At 34.6% G+C, this 25,101-nt stretch overlaps 4 pseudogenes; 2 read left to right on the top strand and 2 right to left on the bottom strand.

The window, feature by feature from the left end:
- Positions 1–229: 229 nt before the first annotated feature.
- Positions 230–13,436, bottom strand: LOC120122098 (annotated as a pseudogene).
- A 1,062-nt stretch (positions 13,437–14,498) lies between these two features.
- Positions 14,499–17,581, top strand: LOC120122063 (annotated as a pseudogene).
- Positions 17,426–20,178, top strand: LOC120120333 (annotated as a pseudogene).
- Positions 20,167–24,543, bottom strand: LOC120122107 (annotated as a pseudogene).
- Between the last annotated feature and the right edge of the window lie 558 nt (positions 24,544–25,101).

Raw genomic sequence — 25,101 nt, forward strand, 5'->3', positions numbered from 1 at the left:
CTTGAATCAATTATTCCTTGACAACTTATAACCATAAATTAATTAGACATAAATTTTATAAGTTTTTTAATATATTTTTGGATGTTTGTTAAAGTTGCTTTTAAGATACAACATGAGATCAGACACGAAAACTGAAATATAATCTTTTATTTTTTATATAAAAAATCCATAATCGGACAACATTATTTTTTTTATGAAAATTGAATAATAGATAGTAATATAAGTGTGTAACAAATGAGAAACTGATAACATAAGTGCCAAGATCAAGCTCGAATTCGACTTACATACAGAACCAACACCAGAAGATAAAACGGATAATTCTTGATAACTATATTTAGATGTCGATTCGCAATCTGACTGCCGGTTTACCGATAATCTTTTGAAAGATATAATTGTGAAGAACTTCATTCCCCTTCACTTAAAATGGGGACGATGAGTGGTTTCATCTTAGCAATATATACAATTGCCTACCTATCAAAGAAAAAAGAACATTAAAAATTAGAAAGACAATATAATAAGACGATGTTTACTTACTAGTAAGTGCTCCACATGATAAAAGTAGCAATTTAGCTAGAATCATCCCACACCCCAAAGTTGCCCCCACATAGGTCTTCCTCATTAACCCCAGTAACTAAGGTAAACTACGTACAACCTGAGCCCTTGAAAGTGCTGCCGTAACACAGTCCAGCCGAAATCCCGCCTCCAAGTCAAGTTCCTCACTCGAATCCTTCCGCCAAATGAAAAAGCACTTTTGGGAGGTGAACCAGAGACTAGACCAACTTAATTCTAAGGAATTAGGCCCCTTAAACAGACTGCGTATTAGTGATTAGGGAGGGGAGGAAAGAAAGAATGCATGCATGCATGTAGATTTTCTCTTGGAGGTTTGATAATCTATAAGGGATGCATATTTATGAGAAAAATATAAGAATCCATCATTGGTATGAATAGTACACAAGCATTCAAGAGTGCCAAAGAAAGATGAGTGAACACATTTACTGTTCTTTTAAATAATAAAATCCAGAGCTTTATCATCTACCATGGAAACTCTTAACCTACCTTATTCCACAAAAATAGCAACCATCAAAGTCTCATGCATCGGTAGAATAGCAAAAAATAACAAAGCAAGGTACATAAAGTGCTCGGCATTTAAAAAGTATACTATTCAGTGAATTCACTGCTAAAGAATCTAATTCAAATGCTAGACGAGAAGTCCTTTATAAGAAGCTTAGAATTAGGTCTTTGTGTTGCCGTACAAATTTAGCAATATGTCAACACCCTAAAACTAACACACAGGCATTCATAGACACACCCCTAGAAGAAAAGCAATTTCCAACTGCACAAATGCAAGGAAGGAAGAAAGGAACCAACATTATATTATATTGTTCATCTAAACCAGAATTTAGGAAAATAACATGGTTAACCAGAGACCAATGTTAATAATCATCAAAATTTAAGATTTCATTGCTAAAAAAACTTCAATATTTCATATGGTTAATACTTTACCAACTGTATATATATATAAAGAGCAAGCTACTATGAAGAAAGAGAAAAAATCGTGTCACACCCCATATTTTAATTTAAACACATTTAATTTATTAATGGACTAAAATGGATAGTTTTGAAAAATTATGGGTCAACCTCGATTTTTTAGGAAGTTCAAGGACTTAGTCATGAATTTTCCCATTTTTTTGGCAGTACAGAAAATTTGAAAATAACAAATATGTGATTATAGAGGCTTGATCTCGTGACCTAGAAGATGACCACTCATGACTTACCTATAAATCCTAGGTTATTGTTAATGAATATAATAATAAAAATAAAATTTAAAGGTTAGGCTCGGGTTAAATACCCAAATTTGATACCCAAGCATGAACCAAACCCCAAATCCCCCCAATCCTTAGCCATCTCCGTCACCCATCTCTGATCTAGCTACCTCCGGTCGACGGTGGTGTACATCATCGTTGCCATCGGATTCAGCAGCAACCAACGACCTCAACTGTCATCGAAACCAAACCAGCCACCGTTAGACGCTAAAAAGTGAAAATCCACCCAGCTCACTTTCCTCGTTCGACGCCACCGTTTGCTAGTGAGTGTCACCACCGGCACCAAGGATTCAAATAGCAGAACACAACTGTAATAGCGGTCGCTATTTCGTGGTAACATTGTCGTCCGAAACCAATATTTGAGAAAATCACAATAGGTAGTGGAATCACGTCAATAGTGGCTAGTTGCGCCTGCAATTTAATATGTAACAGTGTATAGCACCGATAACGGGACAATATTACCGTTATTTACCGCTATTGTGAAAAAAATACAAAGCTGAAACCTTACGTGCATCGCCGAGCTTCTCTACCGGTGAAGAAGTTTAGCAGTAACGACGGGCTTCCACTTTGTAGAAAATGAAACTTGAAACTTTTTTATTTGTTTCAAAAAATGAAAGGTCGCGGGGGGAGGGGAGGGGGAGTTGAGACTGTATACCACATCGATTCCAGCTGGGCCTAGTGAAGAAGCACTGAGGCTAAGAGCAGGTTCCTCGGTTGATGAAGACGGTGGGCTTGAGGCTAGCGGTGATAGCGCTGGAGACTTGGCCTTCGACTTGCTAGGTGTCGATGCTGGAACCATGACTGGTGGGGATTTGAGTGAAAACAATTTTTTTTGTTTCAGAAAATGAAAGGATGAGGAAGGGGGAGGGGGAGTGGGCACATTTGTTTTATTTTTAAAAATATGATTTTAAAGGATATAATTCATCCCACCTTTTAGAATTTATAATTTCATCCCTAGTTAAAAATGTAAACTTTAATTTTTATTTAATTTAGTCCTAATTTCAGCAATCTAAATTTATGCAATTTAAATTTTACATTATTATTTTAATTATATTTAATTTAGTCATTTTAGGGTAATTTGTGCAACATTTAAAAAATTCACAACCACGACATACGTAATGACAACAATGACATCCTTTATGTCCGCAACCGTTATAAATGCGACGTGACAGAAAATGTGATCGCGAACGCTATTTAAATCCTTGGTCGGCACCAACTAAAGCGTCGCCCCAATCCGACCGCAACCTAGGGTTCCACTCGCCGAAACCCCGCGTCGCCCGCCGTGGAAGAGCGTTCGAAAGCGGGGCGAAAAACTCAAGTTCTCCCCTTGGTTACTCGCGTTTTTCGACCGCCACGACCGTCCTCTTGCCTCACCGCCGCTGCCACTGAACTCCTTGTCGCCGTCTAACTAAAACCCAACCGGGTTCATCTTCCACCGTCGCCTTTCTCACTGTCCGCTGTGGGTAAGCTTCCGATCGCTTTTATTCGATTATTTTCATCGTGTTTTGCCTATTTGTTGCATTAATTTGGGGTGATATGGTTAATTAGAGCTTTGGGAGTAATCATATCCCCCTTAATCGACCATTTCCTCGCCGCATGCGCCGCCACGTGCCGACAACGAGCGTGGGGCTTCTCCTCCACCTATGGCCCATCTAGAAACAGTCTAGGTAGACCGAACCAGCCCGAATCGGTTTGAATCTGTCTGATTCAACTTTGACAGAAATGAGTCAATTCGAATTGGACTGACCCATTGACTTTGACTTTGACCTAACTGTTGACCTTCTCGTTGACCAGACCTGTAACATCCCAAACTATGGGTAGTGACTTAATTGTAAAGTTTCAGAATTTGGTGATTAAAGTAGAAGAATGGATTAGTTCAATGATTTATCTAGAAATAAATCCTAAAAGATGTTAGTAATTATAAAATGTATTAAAGGGCAAAAGGGTCATTTGACCAAGAGATGAATTAAATAATGATATATATATATGGATAAGGATGAGAGATTTTCCAGAAATATCTTCTCTCTTTTCTTCTTCATTTTCTTTTTCTTCCCATGAAAGCTCCAAGGCAAAGGTAAGATTCCTTGTTAGCTGATGATTTGTTGATTTTAAGAGTGGGTTTTGATCCTTAGGTAATACTTAAGATTATGGAAAGCTTAGGTTGTCCTAAAATCAAAAGATAAAGGAGATAGAGAAGATTAAAGATTAGTGGTTCTTGAATGAAATCTTGAAATAGAGTTTATAATAAGAATTGGAAGTTGGATTTGACTTGTCATCAATCTAAGTAAGAGATATGAAGTAATATTATTGGATTTGAAACATGTTGCAAAATTGATGTAATTATTGAATTACATATGAAAGATAGGATTTTGAGGTTTAAGATGAAATATATGAGTATAGATTGTTTTAAGTATGTGTACTAGAGTTAAGAATGAAAAAGGGGATGAAACATGAAGGATTTAATCCAAAATGAATGATTTCGGGTTCAAAAAGAGGATTCTGGGCAGAGTGCATCGATGCATCAAAGTTAAAACCCAGAAATTTGTTTGAAGGTGTATCGATGCACAGGTAGTGCATCGATGCACTCTTTTAAAATAGAAACATCGAATGCAATTAGTGCATCGATGCATAAGGAATGCATCGATGCATCCCAATAATAATACAACATCGAATGTATTTTATGCACCGATGCATCAGTAGTGCATCGATGCATACCCTTATTGAAAGAAGAAATTGACATTTATCTTAATCTAAAAAGTGAACCATTAGAGTATATTAGTTATAATACTAATATAGATCTATGTATGATTATGTAGATATAGAACGTGATCCCATTCAGAAACAATTGAAGGATTAGAATCGAATCAAAGCAAAGCTAAGGTGAGTGCATCTTATTTCATAGAATTATATGGAAATTGGACTTGTAATAAGTCTATTTCCTATAGTTATAGTGCATGAAGTCTTGATTATAAGTATGTGAATGACATGAAATGTATGTATGCTTGATTATATGTGTTGACATGTTTTTGTATGTAATGATATGATGACAAGATATAAGATATGCGACAAGATATTTGTAATACATGAAAAGGTGATATAAGTTGTGTAATAAACCATGTGAATTGAGATAAATAATTTGGAGAATAAATAGAAAGGTGGGATAAAATAAGTAGTATTTACTTATAAGGTAAAAGGAGATTATATGAACATATAGTATTGATAGGTCACATAAGACTACATGTCCATCTTTTAATGTAATAAAAGTGTATATGTGAAATGACATGATAGGTGATAAAAATCGTGAGCCTATATGAATATGTGATATATGTGATGTATGGGAAACATATGAGAACAAGATATGACAATGATTTACATGTCATATGAACACCAGAGAAGTGTTATTTCCTATAATTATAGTACATGAAGTAATAAATTTAAATATGTGAATGACATGATTTTTAGCATGTATGAATTCATGAGTAAAAACATGTGTGAATATGATTTGTATGCATTATGTCATGTGAACATAAGAGGACAGAGCATAAATTATATGATATGAGATATATGAGAAAAGGTACATGTAATATGTGAATTATATGTTTATGTGAATATGTGATATGATATGAGATTCATAAATACATGTTTATGAGATATATGTTTACACACACATATGATATGTGACAGAAGAGAATGAACATGTGATTATAAGATCAATGATTACACGTACATTTGGTACGCGACTGAAAAGAAAATATATATGTTCATAAGAGAAAGGATATGAATAAGTAAATTGACTGTTATAAATGATAATGCCCATGTTATATGATAAGAGAGCTAGTGGTATAGTTGGCATGCCAAGAGTTGAGGGTATACCTATGTTCTAAGGAACATATGGATATAATTACCTATGTCTTTCGAGACATATGGACAGTATACCTATGTTCTAAGGAACATATGGACAGTTTACCTAGGTTCTTCGGAACCTATGGACAGTTGTCGAGGATCTTTATGACCTCTGGATAGGTCCTGCGGGACATTGATCGAGCTGTGGTGACATCATATGTGTGCACAACCTCAATGTACTCACATACCTTAAGTTCTCAATAGTGTACATGGGTTAATAAAGAGTGTAAACAAGTATACTAAATGTGACTTGTTATATGGAATAGATTACATGATTTACATAATGGTGTATTGCTTGGTTAATGCATGATATGGTAAAGACAAATGTTTATATAAGAGTGTTAAATTATAAAGATTAATGATAGTGAATGAGAAATGTTAAATGTGTTGATAATGATATATGTGCATGTGTGTACATGTTGCAGAAATTATATATGTGTGCTTTTATATGATATGATTGTAATACTAATTACTCATGCATTTGATATGAATTATAGTTGTATTACATGTTTATATGCCTCACTAAGTCTATGACTTAGCGTGTAAGTGATTTGCACGTAGGTACCAAGAAACGAGAAGTGAAAGAATAGAAGTGGCAAAGACAGTATCACTACTAAAAGATCAGATCAGAAGTATTTGACAAAGTATGTATTTGGTTATGTATAAAGTGTTGGCATGTAATAAGTCATTAAGTACGAGCACTCTGATAAAGTCTGTATTTTGTTTTAAATAAAGTTTTAAATTTCCCTATTTTTTTCTATAAGAGTCAAAGTTTGAAAAGTCAATGTGACACCTCGGACTCGTATCCGGGTCGGGTATGGGTTGGGGTGTTACATTTAATGGTATCAGAGCTACGGTTTAGCCGATTCTAGGCTAAAAACGAAATCAAAAGTGTTTTAAAAAGTGTATATGCCAACACAAAGTGAAAAAAAATTCTGATCTGATAGGGTAAGGAGTGTGTTATCTTGTTAATAGAGTTAAATTGTTATGTTATATAAGATAAGTGAATACTGAGATATATATATGTTTATATGATATGATAGATGATATGTGAACATATGCAAATGACATGTTATATGATATGAATTGGATGATCATATGCACACGTGATATGTGATATAAGAAATGATATGAGAGTTTTTAAAGTGAAATACAAGACGATAGACCTGAAGGTAATAGCATTCACCTGCCCTGGCCAGGCAGGGAGAAGAGCGAAAACCTCAGGGAATGTCTGTATAAGATTAGAGAATGATTCATGATGTTGAATGATATTCTGATGTGTTTTTAATTGTATACTTCGTTAACTCATAGAATGAATGTATCGAAATAGTTAAAAGAGTTATGAGCACCCGATCTCAAGGGTGAATTTGAGGAAGACTCTGTTGTTACAGACCTTTGGATAAATGATATGAAGATAATGCTAGAAGATGTTCATTTCTCCATAGTGGAGAAATTAAATTGAGAAGTTTGTTATTATGTGGATAAGATGGAATATGGTGAACGAGTGTCACCATAAGGATGTTAAAAGATCAAGTGACGCGGTTATTGTTTGTAAAAGAGTTTACGAATAAGTGCATCAGTGATACGTTTATAAGATGAATGAAATCAGAATTATGAATTCAAAACCAAGGGATAATACTGTGTATAAGCAAGAGTGTGGATATGATAAGAGTTATGATAACCAAATATGAAGAGGATTTGGATACAATTGTATAGTTTGATCATAGTAAGGTGTTGTGGTGAAGAAGATAAAGATTTGTATGTTTGAAGGAAATACAAGTACAATAGATGATAATAATGAGGTTCTGTACAAGTAAAGTTGATTATCAAAGTTATGAAAAGATATAGTTTAGTTATGTTATAAGAAGATTTTGATAATGAAAGAATGAGTAAAAGTTTGTATTGTGGTGAATTAATTAAAAAATGAGGAAATGAATCAATTGATTGATTTTTTTGATTTGAGTGATAGGAATTGATGTTAATGTTTACATGATGAGTAACAATATGTGGATTTTAGAAAGGTCAAAGGAAAAATGCATAATCGTATGAGAGAAAAGACAACAATGGATTGGTATTATTGGTTATTGTTTATATGATAAGTAACAAAAGATGAATGTATAAACGAAAAAGATAGTTGGAAAACTAAAGGATTGAAAAGTAAGTGTCTGATAATGACAAGAAAGAATAAGTCAGGGAAGCAACATAAGAACATTATAAGATATGTTCTTATCAAGATGTGCAGTGAAAATTCGAGGACGAATTTTCTTATAAGGAGGGGAGAGTTGTAACATCCCAAACTATGGGTTAGTGACTTAATTGTAAAGTTTCAGAATTTGGTGATTAAAGTAGAAGAATGGATTAGTTTAATGATTTATCTGGAAATAAATCCTAAAAGATATTAGTAATTATAAAAGGTATTAAAGGGCAAAAGGGTCATTTGACCAAGAGATGAATTAAATAATGATATATATATATATATGGATAAGGATGGGAGATTTTCCATAAATCTCTTCTCTCTTTTCTTCTTCATTTTCTTTTTCCTCCCGTGAAAGCTCCAAGGCAAAGGTAAGATTCCTTGTTAGCTGATGATTTGTTGATTTTAAGAGTGGGTTTTGATCCTTAGGTAATACTTAAGATTATGGAAAGCTTAGGTTGTCCTAAAATCAAAAGATAAAGAAGATAGAGAAGATTAAAGATTAGTGGTTCTTGAATGAAATCTTGAAATAGAGTTTATAATAAGAATTGGAAGTTGGATTTGACTTGTCATCAATCTAAGTAAGAGATATGAAGTAATATTATTGGATTTGAAACATGTTGCAAAATTGATGTAATTATTGAATTACATGTGGAAGATAGGATTTTGAGGTTTAAGATGAAATATATGAGTATAGATTGTTTTAAGTATGTGTACTAGAGTTAAGAATGAAAAAGGGGATGAAACATGAAGGATTTAATACAAAATGAATGATTTTCGGGTTCAAAAAGAGGATTCTGGGCAGAGTGCATCGATGCATATTCATTGTGCATCGATGCATCAAGGTTAAAACCCAGAAATTTGTTTGAAGGTGTATCGATGCACAGGTAGTGCATCGATGCACTCTTTTAAAATAGAAACATCGAATGCAATTAGTGCATCGATGCATAAGGCATGCATCGATGCATCCCAATAATAATACAACATCGAATGTATTTTATGCACCGATGCATCAGTAGTGCATCGATGCATACCCTTATTGAAAGAAGAAATTGACATTTATCTTAATCTAAAAAGTGAACCATTAGAGTATATTAGTTATAATACTAATATAGATCTATGTATGATTATGTAGATATAGAACGTGATCCCATTCAGAAACAATTGAAGGATTAGAATCGAATCAAAGCAAAGCTAAGGTGAGTGCATCTTATTTCATAGAATTATATGGAAATTGGACTTGTAATAAGTCTATTTCCTATAGTTATAGTGCATGAAGTCTTGATTATAAGTATGTGAATGACATGAAATGTATGTATGCTTGATTATATGTGTTGACATGTTTTTGTATGTAATGATATGATGACAAGATATAAGATATGCGACAAGATATCTGTAATACATGAAAAGGTGATATAAGTTGTGTAATAAACCATGTGAATTGAGATAAATAATTTGGAGAATAAATAGAAAGGTGGGATAAAATAAGTAGTATTTACTTATAAGGTAAAAGGAGATTATATGAACATATAGTATTGATAGGTCACATAAGACTACATGTCCATCTTTTAATGTAATAAAAGTGTATATGTGAAATGACATGATAGGTGATAAAAATCGTGAGCCTATATGAATATGTGATATATGTGATGTATGGGAAACATATGAGAACAAGATATGACAATGATTTACATGTCATATGAACACCAGAGAAGTGTTATTTCCTATAATTATAGTACATTAAGTAATAAATTTAAATATGTGAATGACATGATTTTAGCATGTATGAATTCATGAGTAAAAACATGTGTGAATATGATTTGTATGCATTATGTCATGTGAACATAAGAGGACAGAGCATAAATTATATGATATGAGATATATGAGAAAAGGTACATGTAATATGTGAATTATGTTTATGTGAATATGTGATATGATATGAGATTCATAAATACATGTTTATGAGATATATGTTTACACACACATATTGTATGTGACAGAAGAGAATGAACATGTGATTATAAGATCAATGATTACACGTACATTTGGTACGCGACTGAAAAGAAAATATATATGTTCATAAGAGAAAGGATATGAATAAGTAAATTGACTGTTATAAATGATAATACCCATGTTATATGATAAGAGAGCTAGTGATATAGTTGGCATGCCAAGAGTTGAGGGTATACCTATGTTCTAAGGAACATATGGATAGAATTACCTATGTCTTTCGAGACATATGGACAGTATACCTATGTTCTAAGGAACATATGGACAGTTTACCTAGGTTCTTCGGAACCTATGGACAGTTGCCGAGGATCTTTATGACCTCTGGATAGGTCCTGCGGGACATTGATCGAGCTGTGGTGACAGCATATGTGTGCACAACCTCAATGTACTCACATACCTTAAGTTCTCAATAGTGTACATGGGTTAATAAAGAGAGTAAACAAGTATACTAAATGTGACTTGTTATATGGAATAGATTACATGATTTACATAATGGTGTATTGCTTGGTTAATGCATGATATGGCAAAGACAAATGTTTATATAAGAGTGTTAAATTATAAAGATTAATGATAGTGAATGAGAAATGTTAAATGTGTTGATAATGATATATGTGCATGTGTACATGTTGCAGAAATTATATATACATGTGCTTTTATATGATATGATTGTAATACTAATTGCTCATGCATTTGATATGAATTATAGTTGTATTACATGTTTATATGCCTCACTAAGTCTATGACTTAGCGTGTAAGTGATTTACACGTTGGTACCAAGAAACGAGAAGTGAAAGAATAGAAGTGGCAAAGACAGTATCACTACTAAAAGATCAGATCAGAAGTATTTGACAAAGTATGTATTTGGTTATGTATAAAGTGTTGGCATGTAATAAGTCATTAAGTACGAGCACTCTGATAAAGTCTGTATTTTGTTTTAAATAAAGTTTTAAATTTCCCTATTTTTTTCTATAAGAGTCAAAGTTTGAAAAGTCAATGTGACACCTCGGACTCGTATCCAGGTCGGGTATGGGTTGGGGTGTTACAAGACTCGTTGACTTTGACTTTGACCTTTAACCAGTTTGACTGTCGACTTTGACCAAAAAGTCAAATTTTTGAAAAGACACTTTTATATTTTTCGACATACTGAGTCCGAATCCGAAGTCTGTTTTGTCAAATTTGAACCCGAAAGCCTCCTAATTGACTCGTAAACCTGAATATGCATATGTAATTTAAGTGATTTAATTAAGTGCATTTAATTTAATTTAAGGGGTCAAGGGTTAATTTGTGTTATTGTATATTTAAGGTGCCCGCGATTCTCCTGATTGTTCGTCTACTCGACCGCGAAAGCTCGTGATTACTCATATAGTTATGCAACCCTATTAAATACACAGTTTAATGTACTACTCCGATAATAATTTTGTTCTGACATGACTTAGGTTCGAGTACAGTCGAAGAGCGTAGTGAAGCTAGTGCTCGATAGATCTACCAGACTGATTCTTTTTGCGAGGTGTCCTTATGTGTCATATTTTTTTAAACATCTGTTTGAAATACCATGTGCACATGATTATTTTCTCTAATTTGAAATGAATAGTTGCTCTGATTTGACTATAGTATGATTTATCTGATTTAAGTATGATTCCTGATTTACTGTATTTTAAATCATCCTTGTATAACACATGTTCTCTGATTATTGTTTTAATAAATATATGTTTGAACTCTGATTTCCTGCTACCACTGTTTACTGTCTGAAAACTATTCTCTTCGGGGTACTCTGGGATCTGGTATGAAGTCTTTGTAGGTACAGCTGATCAAGCTGATAATTCCTCATGCAGGTTCAACACAGATCAAGCTGGTAATTCCTTATGGACCTAAGGCGACCCTTGGGTGGGCACTTGGGCCCAATGAGCCTAGTGGGAAGACCTTATGGACCCAAGGTGCTCTATTAGGTTGGCTCCTACGCTCTTTTGGCCTAGGGTAAATCCTTATGGATGCAGTTCTGGAGAACTACATACGATACGGTTGGAGGGTGATTCTGTATTTTCAAACTAAAAACTCTATCGACGTTTCATGACTTTAATAATGAACTGATTTTGGAAATTTAACTATATGTTTTATTGATGCACTGTTATAACACACTGAGCTCCCTAGCTCACTCCTCCAAACTCTTCCATTTCAGATACTTTTTGGATAGGCGATCCAGACCTTGCACTTGGAGGATCGACACATTTGTACAATATTATTTTGTTATAATGTATTTATCTTCCGAGTTGCATTTATTAGGGTGGCATGTGCCTATATTTTGAAAATATTTGTTTTACAACTTGTACTGCTTTTGCTACTGATGTTAGATTTACTTTAACACTAATTAGGGAATATTTTATTTTACTCAGTCTTTACGACTTTATTTTTTCTAGAATTGAACTTTAATATTATCAATTGTATTTCTAAAGATGTTTATTCATAATATTATTTTAAATCGTCAAAAATGTTTTAAAATTTTTTATTGTAATCCGCTAGATCTGATCGTAACACATAGGCCGGGTCTAGGTTACATCATCCAACAAGAGAGAAGAGACCGTTGTTGTAATGACCAATGTTAGATGGAGCCTGCAAAAAAACAATAATAAAGGTTTTCAGTGAAAGAAACAAGAACAAAGGTTTTAAGCGGGTACAAAGGAAAATCTGGAAAGGCATGAATCTCTTGGGCAGGAGATAACAGTCAAACACGATAACATTCTCATTCATTAGAATCAAGATTGCAAACCAAGCCGTGTAGTATATGATGGTACCTATGTTACTTTGACTCGGGTGAATGTTGGATACGGTTATGATGAGTCCATTATGGGTATATTCTTTTTTTCAAGTTTTCACATGTATGTGGAGAGTCCTTGGATATCCATCATCTATAAGGTTGGGCACAGGCAGTACAAGAAAAATAAAAAGTTGGAGTGATAAAATAAAAAAAAGGCACTACATCATGAGAATGGTCGAAGATCAGCTTGATAGATCACCCATCTACCACCCAACACAATGATTTCAAGTTCAGAGTAAACAGCAACAGCACAAACAATTTAACATTTGTTCACAGTGATAACATCCTATTCACTTCGACTGCCAAATTAGAACATATTTCATCAATGTATACCAATCGCAAGATGCCCTTTAAACATGATTAAAGGAACATGAACCCGCATTGAGGGAAAAAAGGCTACAAATTTAGCATATGAAATTGTTAAAGGGCACTTACAGATTAGCAGAAGGACCTCGGTTACAACAGATTCTTGTACAAAGAGATGCAATTATCCCAATCACAGGAAATATTAGGGTTGTTACCAAGAAACCCATATTCCAGCTCTCGGTTTTACACAGTAATTCCTGCAACAACAAACCCATATTAGGGTTGTTACAAATAAACAATTTTTTTTTTTTTGAAAAACTTCAACATGAGGCTCAGCAAAAACCAAAAACATTCGAGATCGGCAATAAATCCAATTACCTTTTTGTTTGGTTTCTGTTTTTTTTTTGGGGGGGGGGGGAAGCAAGAAACAACAGGAATTGAGTTGAGATCTTAATCATTAGAATTTAGAAAGAGTAAGAGTCACGAAGTGGACCACTAAATGTACGTGAAATCCAAAAAAAAAAAAAGAAGGAAGCATCGTTCCACTTCCAATTGAGGTTTTAGATTATTAGTTGTGGATCTTCAAAAAGCCGATAAATTGTCAACGACCGAAATTAAACAAAATGCGCTAATTATTTTGCAATATTGAGCTGAGATAGCCCAAGCTTTGCCCAACTTCATCTTAAAGGTTTAATTCTAATTTAATTAAAAAATGAGACGTGATAATATCTTGACAGTAAAATAATATGAAAAAAAAATATAGTGTCATCGTTAATTTAATGATTGATAATTATAATTAAAAGAATACTATATTAACAACAATTTTGTAAAAGAAAAGTTTATTGATTAAAATAAAAATGATAATAATATAATTTATTCTATAATTTAATATGATATTTTTACTATTAGTTGTTTTTCATTTCTTGGAGGTTAAAATTGTGGTTTTTAATTTTTATAAAGGTTACAAGCTCAGTATATATTTTTTTGTTTCATTTCTTTGGGAGTTTATATAAGTTAAAATTAAAATGTATCTGATTATTATTGTTTTAATTTGTATATTCACTAATTTGTATGGTTAAATTTTGATAACAAAATTAAATGTGTAAAATTAAAAAGGTTATTTATTTTATTGTTGTTAATCAGTAATTTATAAAAATTATAAAGATTAAATTTTTAAATGAGAAACAATACAAGGACAGTAATATATAAGATTAAATTTTAAAATATCATAAATGATTTAATATCTTAATCAATAAAAAATTACTATTCTGACAATATGGACCATTTATCTCGCATCTGTTCATAGTTTCATCAGGTGGCATGTTTAAACATAAATAAATCATAAATGGCATTTCCATTTTAAGCTAGCCTATGAATGAAAAAAATAACAAATTTGGGCAAAATTTGGAAATCACCTTAAATACAAGTACTAAACTAGCAAAATAACAAAACTGGAGTGGCACCGTAGCAAAAACATCAAGCAAACAAAGAGAAAGTCCAAAAAAGAATCGAACCGCCCTTCTAAAAATAATTTCCACCAACTCCTTGGTTCAACGAAAGGCTCCCCGAGATTCATAGATTAGGAGCCTTTTATCAGCCCTTGAATCTCGTCTATCCTCTATTCTTTTATGTGGGTCTTTGCGGAACAAAAACATGTCAGACCTAGACAGGCAAATAGAGCAGCTGAAGAAGTGTGAGCCCTTGAAAGAATCCGAAGTGAAAGCTCTTTGTCTCAAAGCCATGGAAATCCTTGTCGAAGAAAGTAATGTTCAAAGGGTTGATGCCCCTGTAACTGTAAGTGTTCACGTGTTTCTAAAGATGGGTTTTAATTTTTGTGTATTGGTGGCCTATTTCAGGCTATTGAGTTTTTTTTTCGTTTGTGTTTTGGTTTGGTGAAAGAAAAAGTTTTAGCTTTGTGTTAGTTGGTAATAGATGTTTGCTCGATTGTTTTATTTAATGGGTTTTGTCTCTTTAATTTTTATTGACATTTTAAAGCTCGGTGTTTATGGATATGGATTAGTATGTCTAATGTGTATTTGGGGAATGAAAAATTGACTAGGGTTTTGGAGGAGAGTTGATTAAAGAAAATAGGCCTTTCTTTTACAGGAGTAGAAGCTGGGATTTTGTTTTAATGGTTTGATTTGGTTAAAATAAACAAAAGTTTATGTATTGGAGCATTGAATAAGGGTGGAAGTAAAATGATGGAAGTAGGATCTAGGACCTTTGAAGTTTGGTCAATTAGAAACATTAGCGACGGTGACTAGTTTTATCTCAATGGAACAGTATTTCTGACGGCATTTAGGTTGCTTTTCTGGTTTCGAAGCCTATAGCTCTCTTAAACTGAATACCATCCTATCCTTTGTCATGAACTTAGGGTGTTTTGCTGGATTGGTGTAAGTCTATGGTACACGATTTTTGTACATACATACGATGGAGGATTAGGTTACTGTTGCTTCCTGGAAAGCTTGGGCTGGAAATAAAAGCTACCTGGAAATTGTTTATAGAAATTATGAAGCTGTTTTTAGTTTGGATACTAACCTTGTGCAATTTGGAATACTCATAATTCTTTTGATGTTTTTGCATAGATATGTGGTGATATCCATGGGCAGTTTTATGATATGAAAGAGCTTTTTAAAGTAGGAGGTGATTGCCCTAAGACAAATTATTTGTTTCTTGGAGATTTTGTTGACAGAGGGTTTTACTCGGTGGAAACCTTCTCCTTCTATTAGCCTTGAAGGTAAAATATAGATTATCATTTCTTTTGGAAAGGTTTGTTGAAATGTTATTCTCTGATAATTTGAGCATCATCAGGTGAGATATCCGGATCGCATAACACTCATTAGAGGAAACCATGAAAGTCGTCAGATCACACAGGTTAAACAGTTTTGTTTTGGCCGCTGTATTAGTGTTTTGTTTTTGGAGTATTCAATTTCTGCCATTTCTTGACAGGTATATGGATTCTATGACGAATGCCTGCGTAAATATGGCTCTGTTAATGTTTGGAGATATTGCACTGAAATCTTTGATTACTTAAGGTTTGCAAGTTTCTATTAGAAAATATAATTATAATGGCTTGCCAGTAAAGAATTGTGAAGGGAGCTTTTTAGTTGCTTATAAATATTCGCAGTTAAACCAAATTTGAAAAATGCTGCTTTCCACATTTGCTGTCTGGATTTAGACCCGGTGATGCACCACTGACAGTTCTAGCTCCCTCCAATTCACTTTCTTCCGGGTTCTTTTAAGTTACTTGCTGGACAACTTATACGAGGTCTTTTCTTAGTATCTTTTATTTTGTCAATTATTGCTAGTCTTTCAGCGCTTATTGAGAACAAGATTTTTAGCGTCCATGGTGGTCTATCTCCTGCAATATCAACTTTGGATCAGGTCAAAGAAGCTATATTAGATTATTTGGCATTTTTTCCCTGTAGCTTTATGTTTACAGTACTGACATAATATCTTCCAGATTCGAACGATTGATCGGAAGCAAGAAGTACCACATGATGGTGCAATGTGTGATTTGTTGTGGTCTGACCCTGAGGATATTGTTGATGGTTGGGGTTTGAGTCCCCGTGGTGCTGGTTTCCTGTTTGGCGGCAGTGTTGTCACTTCATTCAACCACACAAACAACATCGACTATATATGCCGTGCACATCAGTTGGTTATGGAAGGTTACAAATGGATGTTTAATAACCAGATAGTTACGGTCTGGTCAGCTCCCAATTATTGTTATAGGTAAATTATCAACTTGAGATTTCCAATTCCATTGTGCTGTAGCTTAAAGGTTTATTCTTGCATGCTGCACAGATGTGGTAATGTTGCTGCAATTCTCGAGCTTGATGAAAATCTTAACAAGCAATTTCGTGTGTTTGACGCAGCACCTCAGGTTTGTCCTCATTTGCAATTGATTCCAAATACAAAAAATGTGTCAAAACTATTTGTAATTCATTTTTTTCATGGAAAGACGTTACAAATATTCTGTACCATATTTTCACCTCATCAAGTGCTCTCCATTTGAAGTTTTTCTTCTCATTACGTGTGCTGGATTGATTACATAGTATGGCTTACTGAAGTTCATTATCAATGCAGGAATCAAGAGGTACTCCTGCCAAAAAGCCTGCACCAGACTACTTTCTATGAAATGGATGTGAAGCTTTACCATTCCTACTTAATTACACTTAAATTTTTCGACGAGAGAATTTCAGTCACTTGACGCATATGTTCGCCTATAAAAGCAGAACAATATTCAATTGATAGGCTGCTTGATGATTAGCGAGAGATGCACTTTCAGTTTGGGTTGTTCAGCTTGCCTTTAATCAATGTGTGCTTGTTGTAATTGTATGTGCACGTGTTAAGTAGCTGTTACGTGCTACCAAATCCATGTATTGCCCTGTGATTTTATCGCCTGAAGAAAAAGAGAGGGAAAGAGGAAGAGTGGAGACGATTCTTAACAAGAATTTGGATAGGAGCAGTTGGAGAGCGAGTTGTTGCAACTATGATTCTTATATGAGAATTTCTCAAAATGGTTTTGTTTCATATCTTTGGCCATAAAAGTTCATTTATATGCGCTTCCAATACCATGTTTCTTTGTTTCGTGTGTATATGACCCTGGATGAATCTGCATTTATTTTCGCGATAGTTTTGTTCTTCACAGTCTTCCAATGAACGGGGATTGGCATAGCCATCCTCGTACCCCGCCCAACCGGCTGAGCTGATTGAACCCTTTTTTTCTTTATTTCCAGGATCTTCCATTCTGTCTTCATCTTCAGTTGGTCAAGATTCTCTCTTCACTTCCCTTAACATAAAATAAAGTACCATGCATTTTTCTTTCTGATATGTTTTTTTGGTTGGTGGGTTTTTGAACGTGAAAACCTATACTTGTCTCTAATTTATGATATCACTGATGAAATCTTCTTACAAGTGTCTTAAATTATCGATCAACAAATAATGGACAAAATTCTAGAAAAATCTTTAAGCCAATTAATCAACCAACTTGGTTTACTTCAATGCTTATAATTCGACCTGTTGCTTTCAAAGTTTCAATCTTTTAGGAGGATACTAGGTTCTTACTAAGAAAAACTTTAAAGTACAAACAATCCAAAGTTTACCAAGCTCGTTTATCAAGCTTTGAGTTCTTCATGCTTAGAGCTATATTCTCTGAAACATCAATCCCGTTTTATCCTATATGAAAGTCTCTTCAAAATCCATGGAAAAAGCTATACACTTCATAGTTTTTTTCGTTTCTGCTCCTTCCTGCTAATACCCTACAAGAAGGATACACATCTGGTGTTACATCGCAACAAGGTCTTGATTTTGCTAAAGATTTGTTGATTATGAAGCTCTTTCTTCTATGATTCCACTTCAACTGTCTGATATTTGTAAGTCTGTAAAATCCAACTTATTGGTAAAGTTCATCTGGGTCTTTCTGATATCGTGATTTACAGTGTTAAGTTGCTCCTCCATCGGTTGAAACCAGAGACTCTGGTATAGTTTTGATTGTTTCTGGTGCTTCTGCTAATTTGGGAATAAAGTGGAAGTATTCTCACAAAATTTGGTAAACACTATTTCTGATCATGGAACTGCAAATGTTGAGGTATGGAATAAGTGAATAACAACTTTTCCATCTTGGATTTCAACTTTTGTGATAACTTTTAAAGAACAAGATAACTGGTACGGTTTATTTAGTTGTATTTTGTTATATTGCTCGACTTGAATAACACACAAGTCCACTGAGCTTTTTTCTCTCTAAATTTTATGGAAAAATCTTAATTCAAACTCGAACTCAAGTTTAAGCGAAAATAATCAAGTTGAAGACAACCATGAGAATTGAGTTCATTTTTCACTAGGTAAACGAGTTTAATTGAGCTTAACTGAGCTAGTTCAAAAAGTTTATCTTGAATTGAGTCGAGCCTGAAACCTTATTTTATGAGTCAAACTCCAGCTTCTTATAATTCAAGCTTGACTCAGCTTGGGTCGGTTACACCCTACCCCTATGCTTATCCATTATCCTAATCTTTGCCAGGTCATAGTTATGTAACATATACTAAAAGAACCAGTAACAAATTAATGTCCATTTATAATTTTGCTAAGAAGCTTTGTAAACTTATTGTTTATTCTAATGGTTCATAGGTTCTAGGCATGGTGGTGGGGTGTAATGCTGCTATTACAAACGAACTCTCAAACTATTATTATTGAACCATGGATGTCGTGAAAGATATCTCCATGAATGTAGATGGTGGAGCTTCTTGGCTTTGTCAAGGGTATGCTATCATTGCCTATTCTGTAACCTATGTTGTTCCGATTCTTTATTTTTATAAGGTATTCATGTGTGACAATTTGGAATGTTGGTATTAGGATTTACTCTCCAGGACCCTCACACCGAAGTCCAAGTAACATAATCGGACATTACTCTATTTGATAACATGTATTTGTTCAACTCATTATCCAGGATCATTGACGCTTTCCAAGGGAAAATAGTGTCTTCAGTTGAAGATGCTATTACCAAGAACATCCAGAAAGGAATAATAGAACTCGACTCAAAGTTGCAGTCAATTCCAAAACAATTGAATGTTACGTGCATGGATGACCCTTTGTTAACTAATTCTTCGGTGGAGCTTGAAATTAATGGTTTATTCAACGGAGAGGATGAAATAATGGTTTATTCAATGGAGCGGATGAAATAATGGTTTATTCAACGGAGCGGATGAAATAATGGTTTATTCAATGGAGCGTATGAAATAATGGTTTATTCAATGGAGCGGATGAAATAATGGTTTATTCAGTGGAGCAGATGAAATTTCAATTTCAAACTACTAAAAGATCACAAAATTTCCTTGGATGCAATGGTTTAGCAAAGATGGTTGAAATCTCTCTACATGAAAGTGTCTTTGAGTCTGCTGCATTAGTGTACTTCAGAGTAAGATTGTTTAAATGAACCGGGTCGAATTTTAAGTCAAAATTCAGTAATAACAAGTCGGTCTTCAGTTTTCTTATAGACCAAACCAAGCAATGGAACAATTTGTGTTTTCTTGCTTCTTTATTGTTTCCCTTTTCATGGAGATTCAGTAACGGAAAACCTGTTGGCCAAACATCACAATGTCACACAGCCAATGAGGCAACATGAACCAGCTTGAAAATGTCAAGTATCACAATATTACACAGCTAATAACGGTATACTCTATAGTCACTTACTATATTACTACAACAGCTCTTCGACTTTGGACCGATATATTAAACAATATCAAGTAATAACACTAGTAAAAGGCAGTGTAAAACGTCTAAATTTATTATTAGGGCGATGCCGGAACAGGATCAGTTCCAGAAACATGGGAGGCGGAATCCTCCTTTGATATGGCAACAAAGTTGGCAGGGGCCGCCAGGCTCATACTGTACCTCTTCCCATCTTTACCAGTAGATCTACTTCCGTTCTGACTGGCACTTAGAGACAACCGTCTGCTAGGGGCTCCATTTGCTCGAGGCCCCGCCACCTTCTTTGTACCAGCTGATCGAGTAGGGGTTGTCCTTGAGCTGAAGCTGGCTTCTTGTTGTTCTGTGTTTGCTGCTCACCAAACTTCTTCTGATCCTGTAGGTTTATAAGTTAGCACATTTGATAGAAAACGCTTTTTGGTTTACCTTATACAGATTGAAAGAGCATATTAGCTGAAGACTATCTTTAGTTCACCTTCCTATTTAGGTCCATGCTCGCAGTTATTTCATACAGAACTAACAAATTAATCAAAAATTTACCCGAAGCCTCCTTTTCTCTTCTTCCCTTTCTTGCCTGAGGATGGCATATTCATCTAGCATGGCAAGGAGAGGCACGCCATCGTAATTAAATGTTATGCCACGATTTTCCTCCCAAGCTCGTGTTTTGGCCACCAAAGTGTCAACCATACCTAAATAGGCCAATAAAACCAGATAATAAAGAAAAAGTCTGGCTATACATGCATGCTAAGCAGATCTAAAGTAGTAGCATTATAGAAATTCTCCTCTACCATGTAAATGTCAAAGAAAAAATGCCATCAATGAGTAGAAACTAGGAATAGTTGCTTTCAGGGGGTAATTTTATTTAATCTCTTAAAACGGGTGCTTTTTCCATGTCCCGTATGGTGACCACCTTAAGGTATATGCACATTACCTGGAATTTTGTTGACCAGAATGCGAGCTTTCTCGGCACGCTTGAGATTTAAGTGTGCACCCCTGCTTGCATTATACCTGTTATCGTCCTGTTTGCACGAAAATATCAGTGGAATGAAACAGTGTCAGGCAGAGATAATAAGCTAAGCGCATTAGCATGGAGGATCACCATAAAAAACCTGGCATTTTTAGTATAATTTTCATAATTTTCCCTATATAAAGATGCAGGGTATACATTTTTAAAAATGCTGATGAGCTAGTAGTCAATCATTCCATTAAAAAAAAGCATTCAAAAATTCCAAATCCAAAACATTTATCAGGGATGATCAAAATAAATAAGTTACGGATTCAAGGATCAGCATCAAGGGGAACTATCAAACCACACCACTTCAGGCCAAATTCTCAATTATATCATGTTAGGATGAAAAAGTTGCACACATATATCATGGCCACATTATCAGAATAATTGCTGGTATCTTCTACTGCAAAATTGCAAATCAATACACTCATCGGTCCAACCGATAAAGGGAGATAGGTGGGAGCAAGACGCCGGAGAGAAAGCAAGGTTGAGGGAGAAGTGATAAGTACCCGATTGTAGTCATCAAGCCAACTTTCTTCTTCACAAGCTGACATCCATTTTCAACCCTATCCAATATTTTTTCTACTAAGGGCTTCTTCTTTCGCTTTTGCGATCTGATTATCCATATCAGCTAGTAACTCAGTAGGCTCAACATTCCCAGAATCAATCAGAGCCATAATTTTCTCCCTAGCAGCCTCTGGATCTATCTCTATATGAGCATGGGCAAATATCTCCTCAAGCTCCACTTGCCTTTTGAAAGCAAGTTCCTTCATTCTGTTTGACTTTAGCTGATCAAGCCTTTCAACTTCTACCTCTGCCTTCAAGAGAAGAAAACAAATACAAGTAAGCAACTATTCCCACTCAAACTTAAACAACCAACATAGAAACTTGATTACTTGTTCAATCAGATCCAGAGCAAGAGCACCAGGAACAGTCACTTCATCAACTGAAGCAGAGATGTTGCAGGTAACATGGTCGAATAATCTCCTTTCATCTTCGGGAGTGTCCATCAAATTCCAAAGATCAATTAGCTTAGTTGCCAACTCCTGAAGCTGTCATAAGTGGAACATGTTGATTTAATATATTAACTCCTTGTAATAGAGGTATAAAGTTGAATATAGTATAAAGCTCATATTTATGTCCGTAATAAAGACAAATCAATTAGGTCATATAGCTTTGCCTAACACTGACAGTATCACTAGAAAAGAACTATATTCAAGAGAAATACCTTATGAAGCCTCTGCTTCTTATCTTCATTTAAATCTGAGACTGTCTTCGCCAACCTTAATAGTGTTTCATTGCTGATGCTTTTTGCTGCACATATGTGGCCTCATCTAAGCTTGGATGAACTTCAGTTATAGTACTAAAGAAGTCCACTCCGAGGACAGCACAGAGATCATGCACAGTGCCAACAAAATCAAGGACTTTATACAGCCGATCACTCTGCAATGCAATGAGAAGTTAGGAGGTATTGATGCACATAAAGACTTGATGCCAGAATATATAAGACAATGAATTTACCTTCTCTTTTTGAAGTTCTTGGAGCTTTGCTTGATATTCATTCATCTTCTTTAGGGACAAGTCAGACTCATCAACTGCAGGAGCACCGGTCTGCTCACAGGCGCTTCCAGCAATTTCCCCACATATCTTCTGAATCTGTGATTGTACATCGGAGAACTCCTTAACTCTCTCCTCTTTTTGTTTCCAAAGCTGTTCGAGCGCAGGTGCTATAGCAGCAAGTTGCTCCTTGATTGTCCCTGATGCCTTAACAGTATCCTACATTAAGCTTATAAACTACATTAATTTCCAGACAAGAGTATTACCTTCCTATACGATTATAACGTGAAATTAAATGATTACTCACAACGCCAAGAAAACTTTTGTCTCCAAGTGCTGCTACAAGTGTGGAAAGTTCAAGTTTTGCATCTGACAAGGTCGAAAGAAGTTCTGCTCTGGATTTTGCAGCCTGCTCAACCTTCCGCTTGTACACATCCAAGCAGTCTTGTTCTATCTGCAGAAGCATCTTGTCTCTCTCTTCATCACTTTCTCCAACTTCATCCCATATTTCCTTCAATCAATTGCAGGACATTTTACCTTCTATATTTCAGCATACAGATATGTAAGAGAAAACGAAGATTTTACGGCAGAGAACAAAGTTAGAAGCCACATTACTTGCAGTTTCTGCAGTAAAGTGCCACAGGTGGTTTCTCCCAGAAGAGGGTTCTGTGCATCCATTACTGCCATTTACTCTGCCACTCCAACCTAGCTGTACCAAGGGAAGCATTTAAAAGACATCAATGCAATTTTCTTTATAACCTTGCGATGCACAAGAAAAGAACAAACCAGAGAACTATGCATATATACACCTTAATGACCAGCTAGAAACAGCAGCTTACCAGACTAAATGACATACACATAACAACATAAGTCACAAACAATGTCAAATCATTAAGTTAGGAGAAGTTTCATGAACTATAGTAACTAAAGAATACAATGGAAAAAGAAAAGAAAACTTTATAATGTAAAAAGCTATCAATTGCTGAGGGGTTGGAATATTGAAGTGATATAAAAGAACACTGAAGGCAGTAAAATCTGCAAATGCATAGCAAACAAACTAGATAATGTTTCTGAAGTTTCTGTCTTCGGAAAATGCAATAAGAAGCAAACAAGAAGTATTAATGAGTTCAGATCATAGTAGAAAAGAAGTAAAAGGACAATTGAACAAAGAAAATAAACTTGCCAAAAAAAAACAGTTGCTCTAACACTGAAATTGACAATGAGAATAAATGAATCTTGAACAACTCTTGCAAGAACCAACAAGAAGGTCTTCAATATCTTACTTCAAAACCAATAAAAATGAATCTGATGGAAATTTACAAGGAAAAAAGGAGACCGAATCTTGCACAAAACATTCAGCCTTGAACAACAACAAATCAACTTCACAAATTCATTTTTCTCAAAATTAACTACGCGTTCAATCTAACACTAAAAAAACACAAAGTTTCACGAAATCAACTTCAAGAATTACACCATATCTTTCTTAAAACCCAACTAAAAAAAGAAACATACTTTGTTCACACTAAAATCAAAACAAGAGCGGAAAAAAGGCTGAAAATGCAGCAAATACTAGAAATAAACAGAGAAGAAGAGTTAATGAAGCATACCCAGATCTTATTTTAAGAAAAGATTTCTGAGTTTTTATTTTACTTTCAGATCTATAGCTTTGATGTATGCAGAGAGTGAGAGAAGCTTTGATACATAGAACAGAATTGATAAATGCGGACTGTGGTACGTCTTAACATATCTGTTTGTCTTGATAAATTTTCTTCTGATCGTTAAGTACCCCTCCTTTTTGTGTTATTTACGAAGATAACACTGCAGTCTCTCAGTTTCCAATCCTTTGTTATTGCTGATAAATTAAAAAAAATAGTATATAATTATTTAAAATAATATTAAAAATGTATTAAATTTTGTAACAAATATAAATTTTATTATATAAATTATAATTTAAGTCGGATTGAATTAAATAGAGTAAGTACGAGGTGGACGAATTGTTTCTCATGAACGTGTCTGGTAAAACTTCATTAAAAAAACAAAATAAATGAAAAATAAAAATTGGTCATATTTGGTAGTTAAGTTGGGTTATTTTCTCGTATATCACCGGTGATCGGTATTATTATCGATCTAACACTAGTCAGACTATATTTCTCGATCTAACACTCTTAGCAGGAAAGCGCGCTCCTTGCACCGTGTTATATGTTGATTTGGCGTCACGTGGGTATAGCCCGCGCCCTGCCCCGCGATATACGGTGATCTGGCGCCACGTTAGTATAGCGCGTCT

The sequence above is a fragment of the Hibiscus syriacus genome, unplaced genomic scaffold (genome assembly GCF_006381635.1).
Source record: "Hibiscus syriacus cultivar Baekdansim isolate YM2019G1 unplaced genomic scaffold, ASM638163v2 tig00001120_pilon, whole genome shotgun sequence".
In the NCBI taxonomy this organism is placed as follows: domain Eukaryota; kingdom Viridiplantae; phylum Streptophyta; class Magnoliopsida; order Malvales; family Malvaceae; genus Hibiscus; species Hibiscus syriacus.